Raw genomic sequence first — 12,119 nt, 5'->3', positions numbered from 1 at the left:
CTGAATCCCTCCAGCCAAAAATGGACAAGTTCTGACAATCAGCCAGATTTGCTAATGCCAAATATTTAAAAACAATATGATTTCTTTTTATTTAAATATTTACTAAAGACAAACAAATACCAAAACTTAATTTTTAAAACGGGAGCATCACCTTTATCTCCAAGAATTTGGATTCAGAAGATCTAGGTTCTAATCTTGTGATTTGCTTGCTCTGGACTTTATTTTCTTCATGTGTAAATTAGTGATAATATTCAGTCTTTCTCCTCAAATGAGATTATGGATATTGTGTCAACTGTGGCCATTAAAAAATTATTGTAAATAGTAAAATTGTTGGTAACATTAAAACTTCATTGCAAAATGCATATACTAGGTGATGAACTGAGTTCCCCCAGTCCCTGGCCACACTGTTCAGAAGCTTAGAATCTGATACTTGTGATCACCCTACGTATTTCTAACAAGTGGTATCTCTTCAGACAGACTGTAAGTTCCACATAGTCAAGGAATGACACCTGTCATTACACAACACCTAGAAAATTTCCTGGCACAGAGTAAGCACTGAATAGAAATTGTCTGAATGAAATAAAATAACTAAAGATTATAAACGCCTTTCCCTTTATATTAGATGCCATTATTTTATTTCTGGCCTTTTTGACTACTTAATTATCAGCCCACATTAACATTAACTTTTATTTCCATTAAAAATTATTGAATATCTACTGTGTAAAAGCTGGATATTATGTTAATAATGGAAGATAAAATGGTGAGAAAAAATTGTTGAGTGCCCGCTTTTATGGAGTTAATAATGAATACATTTTTATTATAACCAGCTTCATGGATTCTATCTTTTCCAAGCTAATTGTATACATTATTATTATTCCTATTAAAATTAAATGAAATGTATGCCCTTGGGATCATTTGAAACATCTTGGGGTATATCAAGCCAAGGTGAAAAAGAACTCTGCCATGAGAATTGGTAATTGTAGTTTAAAACAAAAAATATTGTAGTTCCACAATAATCAATATTCATACCACTGATCTTTAAAAATAATTTCCTCAAGGGTTTTTTTAAAAACTGAGTTTTAATTATTGACAGAGTCTTTAATGGCAGGGCTAACATGAAAAATTGAATTTTTGAAATTCAGCTTGTTTTTGAAATTGAATTAGGTCAACCAACCAAAGAGTGAGCATGCACATATGTGATAGGTGACCCTAGGGAGCCAATGTACAAGCTGTTCAAGTATCAACCAAATATTTTGTGCATTAAAGAAAAAAATGAAACAAAGAGTTACAGAAAGTGACAAGATAGGAATTTATCAAAATTGTCATTTAGCCAAGTCTAAATAAAAGATTTGCAATAAACTTGTCATTAAAAGAATTTCTGCTTCCAATGATCTGTTCTCAATTTTTTATTGACTTATTATTTGTGCTGTGATCAGAGAGTATAATCTAAAGCTCCTTAAGATTTATGGGGACTTCTCTGGTTTAAATGAGCTCAATTTTCTGCAAAGATTTCATGTGGGCCCCAAAATGATGTGTATTCTCATACTTCTGGATGCTGGATGTGTGTTTTTAGATGCTTGCAAGTCTAGAATTACCTTCTTAGAGAATTCAATTTTAGTAATATTTAATAAACCTCTCTACTCCAGTAATACTTTTAAGATAAAGTCTACCCTACTTAACTTTTCCCTAGAATTCTGTTGTCCATCTGTTTAATGTAATGTCTCTACACTTTTATGGTTTAGCTGTATCTTCTGTATATACCATAATAGCTGAATTTGTTTCTTTTAAATTCCTACTGAAAATCTCTGTCTTCTAACTAAAATTTAGTTCACCCACATTGATTGAGATAAATGCTGTTTCATTTCTTCCATCTTAATTCATACTTTCCATTTTTCTGTTTTTTAAATGTTCCTTTTTAATACCCTTTTCTTTCCATCTTTTGGATCAACTCTGACTCCCACATACACTCTATTCAACTTCAGTTTCGAAATTTTACATCCCACTTTTCTGGCTACCCTTAAAATTTTAATCTGCCCAATTAACTTAAAGTCTAAAGTAAGTGGCATATTTATCTTCCTTCTCAACAACAAAGGGAAATTGAAAATGCCTGAGACAAGCACTCTCTTTACTCCACATACCCGTGCATTTCAAGATATGAATTTTATCTTCACTTTTTTAACCACAAACTAAACTACATTACTAATATCTTTTACAGGCAATATCTGCTTAGTTTTACCCACAGTCCACATGGTTGTTTTTTTGGTATTCCCTCCATGTCTTAGACCTTCCTTCTGGGATTCTTTTCTTTTTCCTAAGAACATCAACCACGCATTACTTCAGTGAGAGTTTGTTGGAAGTAAACTCAGTTTTTGTTTTTCTGAAAATGTCCTTATTTCTCTACTGTTCTTGATAGATGATTTCACTACCTATACAATACTATTTTGACAATTATTTTCTCTTGGCACTTTAAAGATGTCTTCTGGCTTTGACAGTTTCAGTTGAGAACTAAATTACTACTTCTGTAGATAATCTTTTTTTCTCAACTGCTTTTGGAATTTCTCTTTGGGTTCAGAGTTCAACAGTTGCTCTACATTGTGTCTCAAGGAAGATTTCTTTCCGTCTCTGCTTGGGATTCACTGGGCATTCTAAATCTGAGTGCTGTCTTTCATCAGTTCCAGACAATGTCAGCCATTGCTTCCTAAGTGTTTTCTTTCTTCCATGCTTTTCTTCTGAAATTCTGATGAGTACATTAGAGATTCATACTCTATTATCTGTGCCTAAATTTTTAACTTATCCATCTTTTTGCCTCTCTATTCTCTTTTCTCAAATTCTGTAATTTCCTCAAATTTACCCTAGAATTCACTAACCCTTCTGCTGTAACTCATACTATTTAACCGGTACATTAATTTTCTAATGCCAATTTGTATATGTTTAATGCATAAGTAGTCTATAATTAGGTTTCCCTTCCATTTTACTGGGTCGAATTTTATAATCTTTGCTTGCTTATTTTAATGCCCCCTCTTTTTTCTCTCTTCTTTTAAAAATATTTTTATTGCTTTCAGAGAGGAAGGGAGAGGGAGACAGAGATAGAAACATCGATGATGAGAGAGAATCATGGGTCTGCCTCCCCCACACCCCTCCCCCATGCCCAGTTAGGAGGATAAGAGCCTAATTTCAGTGGGTGCCCTGTTCCAATTTGAAAAACTACCTCTTGTCATAAAAATATGAGAAATTGTATCTTTTCCAGATAAAGCCAATTAGTTAACCAATTCCCATAGTAAAGGCTGAATAAACTATGTGACAAAAGGTGTCGTCAAGTCCTCTTACTTAAGGACAGTGGCTGTTTCTCTTGAGAACATGTGTGTAGTGAGTTGTATCTGTTTGCATGTCTAAGGGGATGAGGGTCATTTCTGCTTTGCACTTAGCAGATTGTCTGATGCACAATACATGGTTTAATGCTTATTCAATGATAATGGTGTTTTCTTTCTCTCCTGCCTCTTTGGGGAAGTTTTCTGGGTTGAGAAGAGGTTTTTATCTTTAATTATATTTCTCCAACAACTTTTTTTTTTAATATATTTTATTGATTTTTTACAGAGAGGAAGGGAGAGAGATAGAGAGTTAGAAACATCTATGAGAGAGAAACATCGATCAGCTGCCTCCTGCACATCTCCCACTGGGGATGTGCCCGCAACCCAGGTACATGCCCTTGACCGGAATCGAACCTGGGACCTTTCAGTCCGCAAGCCGATGCTCTATCCACTGAGCCAAACCGGTTTTGGCTCTCCAACAACTTTTAAGTAGAATGATACACAGTTAAACTTTTTAAACAGTCTAGGCCTGTTGGTTTCCTCCACTGAGTTTCATGTCCTGATACAAAATCCTCAACAGTAATGCCTTGTGCTAGCAACTCCCTGCAGGGACACAAGCACCCCCTCTCTGAGATGCTGTTCACAGGCTAACGCAGAGATGGAGTCTGAACTGATAATCCAGATTGCATCCATCACTTATGTACACAGGTTTTATTTTACCAAAAATGTATGGTCTCCGATGTACATGACAGTGTGCTAAAACTCAAAGATAGTCCAGTCTGAAGTTTTGTTCATTCTGAACCCTAACACAATTATTTTTATTTTGCTATTTAAGAAAGATCACATCTCTAAATATATGTCCCTGTCATATACATAAGCAGTAAAAGTTAAGCAGATTATTATTAAAACTGTATTATTTCTTTATACTTATACAGTGATTTTTCTCCTATTATCAAATTTATTCACATGCATTATCTCATTTGAGTTTTACAGATATCCAGTAAGCAGGATGGGTGCTAATGTCCCTGTATTTCAGGAAAATGCAGAGTTTTGTTCGATAACTTTCTCAAGGATAAACTGAGTTAAAAGTCCACCACGCCCGTCTCCTGAGTCTGGTTCCAGGTCTCATTCCACACAGGCCACAGCTACTGAGTTTTCAAGAGTGTATCAGGAGCAATTCTCTAAAAGTTAGGAGAAGCTCACTGATGAATGGGTGTGTGTCTTGATAATGATGAATCAGAAGCATGGAGAGTCCAAGGGCATTTGAGCTGTTGACAAGGTGATGCTGGTGAGCAGTGATAGGTTTCTCAGGCTCTTCAGTGATGGCGGGGTCAGGTCCAAGGTGACCCCTTTAGTTTCTTTTACCTTGGCTGAAACCTTGGGAAGAGGTTATAAAGCTGGGGGAAGGTTTGTTGTTCAAAGAGGAGACTTTTCTTGAGAATTTGGCATCCAACTTTGTTTTGCTAGGCTTTCAGGAAATTAATAGTCAGGCTGCATTCCAGCCTGGGAAAGCGGGCTGGGAGCAGCTGTTGGTCTGTGGATTAAAAATGCTGCTGTTGGAAACCTGTTTACAATTAAGACAAACACCAGATTTGTTCCTGATCTGCCGGGGGAAACACTTTTGCCTTTTCAGCTAGAGTTAATTATCTATACCTGAGAAAATTACCAATGGAGATCATGATCTGCCTGAGGTCTCTGTGAACTGCCTTCCAGACTATTCTTAACTGTCTTTTTCACCTGAAAAAAAGAATTTCTACACTGCATGGAAGACCAAGATATAAGAGAACAAGTCTCCTCTGTATGTGTGTCTTAACTCATGCATTGGGATTGCTGTATTGTATTTTGCTGGTGATCTATCCCAGAGCTTTTGTAAAATTGCTTCTCTGGGCGATAGTTGGAGCCTCACCTCCCTGAAGGTAGGGTGGGTAGAGTTGATCACCTGAATCAAGGAAATTAGTTTTGCCTTCTTAAAAACTACAACTGAAATTTCGAGTGAGAATTGACAGAGTAGAAGGGTTTTAGGAGGTGATAAGAGTTTGAACTAATAAAAAATGTGTACCCTAAATGCTGTTTTGGCTTACTGTTTCTTGAGCGAAGGATCTGAGTCCTATTTATCTCTGTGTACCCAGCCCTGTTCCTGGCACATAGTAGGCCTTGATAGGTGTTCCATATTTATTGACCTGACCTGGGAACATGTTCATGGAAGCTGGTTTTGTAGTACCACTGAAAGGCTCTTAGAGAAATGCATTGGAACTTCAGTCGCATTTTGATTGTGCCTTCACAGAATAGTGGTCAGGCCTGATGGTGACTGGAGAATAGAATAAGAGAACATAGAATGAATTGGATCTTAGGGATGGGATAGGATTTACTAATGTTGATACCCGCCCCCAGCCCCCCCCCCCCCCCCCACACACACACACACACTCCTGCAGTAACTCCTAAAACCCTTTGCTCAGACCTTGGGGGTAAGGCAGTCTCTTTTAGACAGTATATCCTCATGTAAAGCCTTGGAGACTTTCTGAGTATTTATTCCTTTACCTGTTTGACCAGAATACTGTGGTGGCAATGCAAGACTCACAGGCTTGGACAACGGGCATTGATCAGGACTATCCTTGATTTCCTAGAAAAGTTGCTTAGAGTCCCTCTTCCAGCTGCAACCTCGGGTCCCAAAGAGGCACCGTATGAGAATGCACAGAACACAAGGGAACCCATCACTGTCTCTGAATACAATGCAAAAGTCAGAGAATTGAGTTACTCTTAGGTGGCAGGTTGTGGGGGAGGATGGAGATCAGAGAGATTGGAAAGGAGTTTTTAGCCTAGTGGGGGGTATGGGACATGTACCTAATAAACACAGCACAAGGTGTAAAGCAAAAAGGGCCATGAGAAACATACAAAGAAAAATTACTGTGAAATTTTAGCCCAGGGAGAGTACTTCTGAGGATTCTTAGGGGATGTCATATTTCAGATAGGCTTTAAATGATGCGTAGAACTTGGACAAAAAGCTTTGGGAGAGAGGGGAAAGGAGATTTCAGACAGAAGAAAGAAATTGTGTGAAATCACTGAAGTGAGAAAGCACCAACTGTGCTTGGGTAGGTGAGTGGTTTCCTTCGGCTGGGACACACGTAGGATGAGAGGGGTGTTGAGACACAAGATTGGATGGTTTTATACTCAAATGAAAGCGGCCAGGCCTTATCTGGAGTCAAAATGAAAAGCACATATGGGAATAGTGGCAGGTCAGCATTTTCACCCACAAACAGAAGATTAACAGAGCTTCTAAGGAATTCACAGTGCTTTGCCAATGAGATTTTTACCAACTTCCTTAATTCTTTGCAAAGAAGAGTAGACTATAAAGAAATACTTCTTGTTTCAGATGGAAAGAAGAGAGGTGATACTTGAGCATGGAACATTAGATGCTATCATGTAAAAAAAAAAAAAAAAAAAAAATTAGCCGAAACCGGTTTGGCTCAGTGGATAGAGCGTCAGCCTGCGGACTGAAAGGTCCCAGGTTCGATTCCGGTCAGGGGCATGTACCTGGGTTGCGGGCACATCCCCAGTGGGAGATGTGCAGGAGGCAGCTGATCGATGTTTCTCTCTCATCGATGTTTCTAACTTTCTATCTCTCTCCCTTCCTCTCTGTGAAAAATCAATAAAATATATTAAAAAAAAAAATTAGAATAGTGTCTGGTATGGGTAAGGTTGGAGTTGCTCAAGGATGTAGGCAGAAGAAGCGAGCAAGAGGGGAGTTTACTAGAGGGAATGGGGATAGAGCCTCAACCAGGGAAACAATCTCCACTATCCTTGGGGTTGAATTTTACGCACAAAAACCGCAAGAGGAGGAGCCTGGAGGATGTAAGTGTTCTAGTCTGATTAGATGGAGTTCCTTGTCCTTTAGACTGACTAGTACCGGTCGACCATTGATGCTGTGAGCTGTAAGCGGCTGTTGCTCTCTATCCCTGGCCTGCTGTTTTGCTCTGGGTGCAACCGCTTCCTGTTGTGCTGGATAGGGTGACCCCTGGCTGTTCCAGGAAATGAGGTTGGGGCCACTTTCTCATTCAGGACTTTCTAGTCCACCTGAGCCAGTCCTCTGCTGGCCCGTCAGTACATAGTAGGCACACCATGCACTTTTATTTGTTTGGTTGTTTATTATTATTAAGTACTGGAGTTATTTATATGACTTTGGAACTGGGAGGAACTTTACAGATCATTCAGTCCGAAGTCCATTATTTAATGGATGGGAAGGTGAAGCAGGGAGAAGTGACTTGCCCTCAATCATACAGCTTGTCATTTGATCCAATTGGAGCCCAGGTATTCAGATTCGGATCCACTGACCTTCCCCGACTCTCCATATCACAATACACAATAGGACCCAGGGGGAGAGGAACCTTTCAAAAACAAGTTCTAAATTCTGGCTTTTCCATGGGTGTGCTGTGTGATTTGGAGGTAAGTCCTTTCTCCTCCACAGGTCTCAGCTGTTCCATCCATAACATGTAGACACAGCAATATTTCTAAAGGCTTTTCTAGGTTCAGTGTTTTGTGTTTTAAACAGGTAATTTAAGCTACTATGAAAAGGAATTGGTCTGTTGAAATTGCTTTTCTCAAGCAGGCACTTCCATTCGCCCACAGTGACGAAGAAAAATGCTTTTGTTTCATGTTCTATTTTAAAAGAAAATCTATCATTCATTTCTAATCTTGTTTGTTTGCAGCTGTGTTGAGTTAAATAGCATACCAGGCTTAAAGCAAACCAGCCAGCTTCCCCAGAAGGCAGCTTGAGGGTTGCTCCTTTGTGTTTCTTATCTCCCTTCGGGGTGCTGATAACACAGCATGCCACCCATGCTGTCCCTGGCAAGGGTTTAGGGATTGCAGAGACCACACTGTTCATCCAGCTCCAGGGACCCTCCCTACCACCTTAGAGATAATTACTTATTCATGCTGTTCCCAAGTTGGAAGAGAGCTGGTTCCACTTGCCTGCCTCATGAATGCCTGCGTTCATCCACAAAAGAGAAGCAATATTCTGAGAAGATACATCAATTAACATGCCTGCCTCCTGGCTTCCTTTGGCTGCTTGTGAAAGAGGAAAGTTTTCCTTTTTTTTCATGCTCATCTTGCAAGGTTTCCTTTTCTCTTTTTATTGAATGTATTGGGGTGACACTGGTTAACAAAATTATACAGGTTTCAGGTGCACAATTCTACAACACATCATCTGTACACTATATTGTGTGTTCACCACCCCTAGTCAAGTCTCTGTTCATCACTATTTATTCCCCTATACCCTCTTCCACTTCCACCTCTCCCTTCTCCCTCCCCCCACCCCCTGCAGTCACTACACTGTTGTCTGTGTCCATGAGTTTTTTGTTTTTTTCTCTTTTTTTGCCAGGTTTTCTTTGTTGTTTCTCTGGGTGGATATGCAGCCTGTCAGAAACCTGTGTCTTCCCTACAGCATGCACTTCCAGAGCAGCTGCTCTGTGCCCAGCGCTCTGCTGAGGCTGGGCCTGCCCTCAGGAATGCACAGACCAGTGGTGGTGGTGGAAAACAAGCAACTCCAGGGCTTAAGTCAGCATTTTAATTACTATAAAGTGAGTGCTAAAAGAATATGGTGTAGGGAGATATTCTGCCCTGGACTAGGATCGGCTTCCAGGAAGTGGTAGAATTTTGACTGAAAGATCAGTATAATATAAATGAGCAGAAAAGACCATTTGGGCAACTGATTTCTTTAACAAGCTTCATAAGTAATCTTAGTTAAATGTCAACTCAGTGACCTGTCCTGTGCTAATTAGATGGTAAAGGATTTTACTAAGAGAGGGAAAAGATGAATCTGGTGGTCAAAGACAACATCCTTCTTGGACGGAGGACTGCTGCTCATTTCAGACAGGGCAACTGAGGCAGCATAGGACAACTGGCTTCTGTAAGCTATTCCAGTGGCTCAGAGGAAGAATAAAGAGTGTAGAAGGGGTATCCTGCCCTTCCAAGGCAATGCAAGAAGGGCTTTGCAATCTCCACAATATTGACATTTTCGGCCAGGTGATTCTTTGCTGTGGGAGGTTGTCCTGTGTGATATAGGCTATTTAGCAGCATCCCTGGCTTGTACTCACTAGATGCCAGTAGCAACCTCTCTGCAGTTAGGACAACTAAAAACTTGACTGTTGACAAGATGAAACCATTGTCAAGTGTCCCCTAGTAGGCAAAATTGCCCTGGTTAAGAAACACTTGGAGATGCAGTTTATATGTTGGGTGGGGGGAGGAACACATAAAAGTCAGAATCAGGACAATAAGTCTCCCCTTTATAGTTTTGATCACATCACTTTCAAGTTAGGACTTCAGTTTTTTCATTTTAAAAAGAAATGAGTTGTACTAGATTTATTCATTTATTCTTTTATCCATTCATTTGTTTCTTCATTCATGCAGTACATTTTCGTCAGCTGCTGCTATGTGCCAGGCACTCTCCTAGGTGCTAAGAATACAGCAGTGACCAAAAAAAAAAAAAAAAAAAAAGGTCCCTGCCATCATGATGCATATTCAAGTCAATGGAAGAAGGCAATAAACAAATAGGCATAAAAATGTAATAAAATCCCAAACAATGACATGTTTTATGAAGAAAATAAAGTGAAGCAATCGTATCAAAAGTGTCTGAAAGTGGGGGGTTGTTCTCTGAAGAATTACCCTGAGGTGACATTTGAGCTAACATGTAAGCTTTGAAGGAGCCATCCAAGTGAAGCTGGGAGGGAAGAATGCTCCAGGCAGAGAGGACAGGAGTGCCAAGCTCTGAGGGTGGTGAAGAATGGGGTGAATGCTAGGAGAGATTTGAGGGGAGACAGGCCAGGGGACCATGTAGACCATGTCAAGGAGTCTTAATTTTATCCTACTCGCTACAGGATGCTGTTAGAGGGTTTGAAGCAGAAGATAAAATCTGATTTATTTTCATGAAGATCATTTTGGCTACTTTGAGGATAATGGATTTTAAGGGGTAAGAATGGAAGCAGGAAGCCAAGGGATGTAGTGATTGCATTCGAGCATGGAGAGAGATGGCCATGGCTTAGCCTAGAGATATGGTCATGGAGGTAGAAGAAGACAGAGTTAGGGTTGCTTTTGGAGGTAGAGCCAACTGGATTTGCTTATGGGTTGGATGTGATGGCTGAGGGAGACAAGGTGATCAAGGATAATGCCTAGGCTTTGGCCAAAAGAACTGGTTGAATCATTTGCCATTCACTTGTGTGAGAAAAATAGATTTGGGAGTGAAAGGAAATGGTTCAAGCTGAGTCTAAAATAATTTCCAACTAGAAAATTTGATTCCATAATAGAATTCAGTATTGCCCTTCTTTGGTTTTCTCCAGAGACCTCAGCCTACCTTTTCCCACCTCCACAACACTCATATACCAGAGAAGTACACACAAAAAGTTCTAACAAAAATAAATGTGTGAGACAATAGCATAGCAGGGAATTGGAGTGGTTTCCAAACTATCTCATGCATGCAGAGATAGTCTTGTGCTTAACAAGCAACAAGGGACTTTGAAAAATCATGTTAGATGAGATCTTATCAATGGGAGGTTTTGCTATCAAGAAATCTAATGAGGCTTAAAGAAAACTGATAATTCATTAGCATTCTTGAACATGCCCTTACTTTGCTGCATGGTAATTATTGAGTAGCTACAGATCAGAAATATAGTGACAAGAGAGACTACTCCATCCATCAAATCCCAAAAGCTATAATCATCTAATGAATGCCACATAAATCAAACAGTGGAAAATAATAATATCTTTGCTTCCCCCTGAGCTTTTCAGTAATGTTTCCAGAGCCTATGGTGAATACATTTACTGAAAACTTTGGCTCCCTCTAGGGTGCACGGCCATAGCTATATAACAGCTGCAGGACAATGGTACTCCTTAGACACAAGGCAGAAAGCAGGGAGATAGTATTTTAGCCTAGGAGAAAATAATCCGTTATCTTGAATCTTAGTAGGAGAAATTGAGAGTAGGCATGGCTCTGACATGAGGCATGGGGTTTTCAGGACTCTAAAACCAGAACAGGATTCTCTCTAGGGCTAGCCTAAGAGAGACATCTCCAGAAACCTTAGCTCCATTTCGTCCAGCACTAATATGAGGAGACCACCTGGGATGGTGACAAGTGAGAACTGTAGAACTCTTGGCACCAATGACTTTATCTACCTCCCATGCTAAGAGATTGAACAAACTCTGGCATGGCCTTTATCAGCTCATGGCCATGTTCTAGGATAACAACTCCAGCCTCCTTAAAAAGCCTGCCTGAAAGATCTCATCACTCCCAAAGATTTTACTGTTTGTTCCAGCCAAAATCTGACTATAAGCCCCTGATCTTCCTTTTCTTAGAGCATTTACTTTAGAAAACTTGTCATTTGTAAATCCTTTCTCTGTTCCTTTGAGATCTATCTTCTACAGCCCAGGAAGGTCTTTCTCAAGGACCTGAGAGCCATCTCTTTGAAATGTAATCAGCAAAAAAAAAAAAAAAGATAGTCTTTAGACTCTATTAAAGATACTGTTCCAGTCTCTGTGGGAGGGTGCCAGCCCAAATTTGATAAGCACCAGTTAGCAAACACAAATGGCCTGATCACATTGACCGCCCACCCCTTAATGGCCTGCAGTACTTTTCCCTCAGCATGCCCCAGCAAATGCCATTTTCCTAACAAGTTCTGGAGGTATCCATTTATCCAATTTTAAACTCAAAATATTTTTCAAAGCCTGCTTTAGAAAAGATTTGAGATTTTTTTCTCTGTTATTCCTTTTCCTACATTCTTTTCTTCCTCTTCACCTTAACACATCGCAAAAAAAAAAAAAAAAATG

This window comes from Myotis nattereri, assembly GCF_964212035.1.
Source record: "Myotis nattereri genome assembly, chromosome: 3".
Taxonomy (NCBI): Eukaryota; Metazoa; Chordata; class Mammalia; order Chiroptera; family Vespertilionidae; genus Myotis; species Myotis nattereri.
The sequence above is the reverse complement of the archived record's forward strand: the minus strand, read 5'-3'. Positions refer to the sequence as shown.